Here is a 5999-nt window from a genome sequence, read left to right as displayed (position 1 = left end):
TTTTCTGTTGCCATCTTTTAAAATTAGTTCTTGAGAACTTCTCTGGCTTCTCACCGTGATTTACCGGTACTGTCACAACAGAAGAGGGGTTTGGCGCAATTGCAGCCACCACACTAGTACTTGTTTGGGCATTAGTTTCAGTAGCCATGAATTCTAAATTCTAAAATAAAATTATAATTAGAATTTATACTACACAGAAAAATAATCCAAATTCACAGAATTAAATTCTGTAAAAATAAAAGAAACAAGAATATAACTTTTATTTTCCAATTAATTTGGAAATAAAATAAAATTTTATTTAACCAAATTAATTCCACACAAAAAATTAAATTTCTGTAACACTTCAATAATTAAAAAACTAAAACATAATTTTTTAATTAATGAACACTCAGAAATAAATTAAGAAAACCAAAATTAATTTTTGACAAAATTCCACAAATAAATATTCTGAATTGTTAATGACACTAGTATATTGCTACTAGTTGTCAAAGAAAATAAACAGTATATTACTACTATCTGTCAAACAGTATATTACTACTATTTGTTTTCCAACCAGAATATTATTTTGTAAAATTACGGAAAATAATTTCTATAAGAAGAAGAAAGAAGAAAGTAACTAAACGAAAAATTGTATAAACAGAATAATTCGAATATGTCTTAAGAATTTTGAAACAATCTTCTGTGTACAATAAATTGAAACAAAAACAAACAAATAAAATAAATAACGTACCAAATTTATTTTATTGAACCGAATGAATAATTAAAGACCAAGTCGAGTGTGTGACACTCTGTCCTTAAGACAGATTCACCCCGCTACAGGGCTTACGGTTAAGTGGCGTGTATCTTCCAAGATACAATGATCTTCACAAATTTGTCTGGTGAACTAGAACATTGTGTTCTATACTGTCTAAATTTTTTCTAAAATTAATATGAAGATTATATCATGCAAGAGAGAAAAACTAGAAGGAAATAATGAATTTTTGGAATGGAAAAATGCTGGAACAAAACTGGTTTATATAGACCCGAACAAGTGGAAAATTCGAACTGAACATGTGGGTTTTTGAATTGAACAGGTACTGTTTAAATTTCAACAGATCTGTTGGGCAGTTTGATCTGTTTGAATTGTACAGATTCAAATCTGTTAACTACAACAGATTTTGGCAGTTATAAAACTGAAAAATAGTTTGAATCTGTTTAGGAAATTCGAACAGAAGTTGGTATAATATGGATAGAAAATAAATTCAAATTTGAATTAAATTAAATTTTTTCACAAGTATTTTTTGAAAAAATTCAAATGAATTTTGTCCAAAAAATTAATATAAAAACCGACTCGACCCACACCTGCGCCCGGTCTGGCTGGTGGCGGCTGCGCGCGTGTGTGGTGGTTTGAGCCAAAGTTCCATTTGTCCATAACTACTCCCTTCTACAAGCTTGGGGTACCCCTGGGGCTCCACCCAAGTGTTGTCACCTAGAACTTATATACACACATAAGTTCTCTTCAAGTTTCAATGTGAGACAAGTCTTTCAAGGAAACCCACATTTAATTCTTTAAATGTTCAATTCCACGAACCAAAAAACGACGTCAACTTCCCATTCACTCATAAATGGTTTTGACGAACCGTCTTCACCGTGTGATTTACCCTACAACAAGGAACACATCACCTCTCCGGACCCACCCCATAAGACATTTGGGGCTCACTCAATTTTGGGCTCCAAGTTGGCCCAAAATAAGCCTTATAAAAACCAATTTTCCAACATCTTATGGTCTATGAAGCATGGACACTTCAAAATAGATGTCGTAGCGTTGTCAGACATAGGGACATGCCGGGGACACATACGGGACACACTAAAAGGTGTGTCCCCTTAATTTTATTACTCTTTTTTGGAAGGAACAAGGAAGGGACACAACAGGGATACAAAAGGGACAAGCATGCATGTTCAAATATAGATAATCTCTTAATTTGTTTAAATATAGTGGTTTACATATAATATTGAATTGATGTTAGTTTTTATTAATTTCGATTATTTGGTAACATAATATGAATTTACATAGCAAATATATATATAATAAAAATAATTATAATTTGCTGTGTCCCTCAATGTGTCTCCATTTTTTTTGAAATCACCGTATCCGTATCTATGTTTGTGTTTCATACATAGCTTATGGTTTTTTTTTTTTAATCAATCTTTATAAATAGCAAGTGATCATAAAGCCACCATGCAGAATAGAGGACTCGAGAGTAATTCTAATTAGTGATTGAAGACATGGGATCATCTTGTGCTTTATTCACTCTCTTCTCATTGGTCCTGGTGATGATAAGCAGTCCCTAGGGCAAAGTAGTACATAATATATAGGATGGACCAAAGGGACGCTTGGAAGCAACCAACTTTCTAGGTTTCGAAAACCACCCTTATTGTATTAGTATTAGTTAAAAATATTTTTCAATTATATAAGTCCATCCCTGAGATTAGAATCATGTGTCCGCGTACAAATCCATTATAGAATTTCCCAATTTTAAAACTGAAATTTTAAAAACTATAAAATTTCACAATATGAAAAGTTTGAAATTTCACTTTTTGGGTTTGAAGGGCTGGTTTTGTTGTATAATTGTGCATTAATCTGAATATAAACCTCCAAACCCCAAGGGGTTTAAGAACTATTAACACTACATAATCTTATATATATTAGCCCCTTTGAAGTCTAAATAACTTTAACTTGGCATCCTAAACTTCATAAAGATCTCATTAGGCCTGATACAATTTTGAGTATTTATAAAAGAAATTAGCATTTTGATCACAAAATTCAAATAAGTTGTAACTCTTTGTGTATGTCTTTATTGAGCAGCTTGTTGCTAGCAGTGTTGATGCAAGAACAGACCAAGGAGAATACTGGCAAGTAATCATGAAAGATTAGCCCATGCCGGAAGCAATTGAAGGCCTTATCATCCACGAGGGCTCGGTGTCGTCACCTCTCTCCGACAAGAAAACTGACTGTCACACGACAACAGAAGCAGCAGCAAACAACAATCAACTTGTCAATGATTCTGCAGAGAAGAAGGCTTTCGTGAAAGACTTTGAGCCAAGGCTAAGCCACGACGATGAAGTTGATCTGAAAGGCAAGTCATTTGTTAAAGATTTTGAGCCAAGGCCAGATCTTAGTACTTATGAACATTGAAGGACAATCACAAGCATGCATAGGAACGTGGAAGTGGATTATGGAGATATATCTATATATGTGGTTGAATCTAAATAATAAGAAGCAAATGTTGTATGTTTGCGTGGTGTACTAGTTTGTAGTTGTAGTTTGAAGTGAGTGATTATGTTTAATCACTCAAAATAAGAAAAACTTGTTGTGATGGTGATTGAATAATAGTAATAAAGTGTTTTTTTTTTTTTAACGTCAAGAAATATTTACAAAGGATTGCAAGTTTGTTGAAGTGTCAATAATTTTACGGACACAAAATTGACTATACAAAAATACAGATAGATGTCATACACGTCAGATGGTGTGATTCTCCCATGATGAGTTGAGAGAACTTTCTAATGATAGGCTTTATCGTCTAATGAGGATGATCACATGCATTTTTTGTGGTCGGTTATGTGATTCATTATTGTCTAAAAAATAGCTCATTAGATCTCTAATTTGTAAGTAATTATCATGTCTTTTCGAAATACCATATTATGTTGGTTGTGTGTTTGTCCAATAAGAATACACCGTGTGTACTGAGAAATATGGTATACCATTATTTGAATGCTCCAAGAAGATCATCACTTGAACTTGATTATTAGATGACAATTACAAGTTTTTTTTTTTTTTTTTCATGATCAATAAAAAAACAATTTTTTTATTTTTATTTTTAGGTAGAAAATAGATTTTGTTATTCAAAACGTGGAAAATATTTTCTAGAGTCTTAACAATGCCACCAATACTATCAACACCATCATCACCACTCTACCACCACCATCAATAGCTCATCGGTTCCAAGATCTCAACTAATCACAAAAATCATTTTGTGGAAGATGTCTTCGAAAAATATTTCACATAAAAAGTGTTTTATGCTAAAACAAACAATGCATAAGTTCAAAATATCTCAAAATAGTTGGGATAAATTTCCACGTAAATCTGTACTATAACATTATAGATTTTAATTTCAAAAACCAAGTTCAAAGCAGAAGCATTTCCTAGGTTGAAGATGAATATTGCCAAATGGAGCAGACACTCTCTTTCAATGGCGAAGCCAAAAAAATAGTTTAGAGGGGATCTTATTAATTAAAATTTCAATTTTTTTTAATCTCATAATCAATAACAATAGATAATAATTTTTTTTAATTAATATTAAGCACAAAATCTTAAATATTTAATACAAAAGTTTAAAATTTTTGTTTTTACAATTGACCTTGTGAAAAATCAGAATTAGAAATATGGTGTTACTTATAACTAATGTATTATAGGCAATGCGAAAGAGTATTTTATATCTTATGGTAGATTATATACTAATATATAAATAATAGTGATGCCACATCATTATCGATATATGGTATCACTAACCAATAGTAAAATAATGCATGGATGGTTAATCACACTTGTCAAATATAACTAACAATTCAATAATTTCACATTTTCATAGTAGGGTTAACTATGTTTACATGTAAGTGATGATTTAGTATCACTGTTACACTGGATTTTTTAATATAATTTTCATACATAATAATGTGATTTGTCGTAATTTCTTCATTTTCAATTAAAACAATCATCATTATTTTTGTAATTTGAAAAAGATTTTTATGAAATAATTCTAAATGTTATTTCTATATAAATTTTCCATTTATTAATTATTTTCCTTATATGCAAAAAAAAATTAAAAAAAATAAGGTGGGGGGAGGGGGGACATGTGCCCCTTAATTCCTTCATAGTTCCGTCACTGCATAAAATTCATGTTGACAATAATAATGCATTATTATTGATCAATTAGATGTGAGTGCTCTCTTTGTTAATGATTGACAACAAGAATGAGTTAGTGAGAATTGTCAATGCAAATATTTTTCAAAGGGGCAGCCCAGTGCATGAACCTCCCACCACTATAGGGCTTGGAAAGGGTCAGATATAAGCATTTCCTAGGTTGAAGATGAATATTGCCAAATGGAGCAGACACTCTCTTTCAATGGCAAAGTCGGAAAAATAGTTCAATGGGGCACTTATTAATTAAAATTTCAATTTTTTTTCTCTCTCTCATAATCAATAACAATAGATAATAATTTTTTTAATTAATGTTAAGCACAAAATCTTAAATATTTAATACAAAAGTTTTAAAATTTTTGTTTTTACAATTGACCTTGTGAAAAATTATAATTATTATTATTATTATTTTTTTTGTTGTCATAAATAATCTACTAGTAACGGCATGTCAATTGCTTATGTTGTTAATGGTAATATTGATAATTTTCTTTTACGGCTTGTAATGCTAGCTGTAAATTATAAAACTTTCTATAACATAAATATAGCATGCTATTAGTATATCAAATATACACGGCACATGTATATTAGCTATTAAACATATTTTACTTTACACGATACACAATTTTTGTCGTGAATAATATGATTGAAAAAAATAAGGCGCCAAAATAAAATGCTTTGGCACCCAACACCAAAAAAAATATCTATTAGGAAAAAAAAAACAAATATATCAAAATCAAAAGTGACATAGAAGGGGTTGGGAACAGAGAAGAGAAGGGTTCGAAGGAGCAAAACCGCAGGAGAAGGCAAGGGTCTGAATCGTCTCATCGCAGAGAAAGGTAGAGTCGAAGCGGGAAGCAAAAATGTGTGCTTCGTGATGATCGATGACCTAACTGCATGTGTTTATTTATATGGAATTTGTATTTGTTCAATTCATTTCTTAATGGGCTTGATTTTTTTAAATAAATCTTTGAGTTAATTCGATTATTTGATTACAATTCTAGATTATAGACTCTTTGATTTTTTTCAACTTATTTAACCCAAA

The 5999-nt window shown here is 30.9% G+C and overlaps 1 pseudogene across 1 annotated transcript; it reads left to right on the top strand.

Moving 5' to 3' along the window:
- Positions 1-2265: 2265 nt before the first annotated feature.
- LOC145812404 (uncharacterized) lies at positions 2266-3189 on the top strand (annotated as a pseudogene). The gene is made up of 2 exons (XR_014355882.1): positions 2266-2310; positions 2846-3189. The product of XR_014355882.1 is annotated as an uncharacterized LOC145812404 (transcript).
- Positions 3190-5999: the final 2810 nt, after the last annotated feature.

The sequence above is a fragment of the Camellia sinensis genome, chromosome 2, assembly GCF_055761805.1.
Source record: "Camellia sinensis isolate YWXY chromosome 2, ASM5576180v1, whole genome shotgun sequence".
Taxonomy (NCBI): Eukaryota; Viridiplantae; Streptophyta; class Magnoliopsida; order Ericales; family Theaceae; genus Camellia; species Camellia sinensis.
The sequence above is the reverse complement of the archived record's forward strand: the minus strand, read 5'-3'. Positions and strand labels throughout refer to the sequence as shown.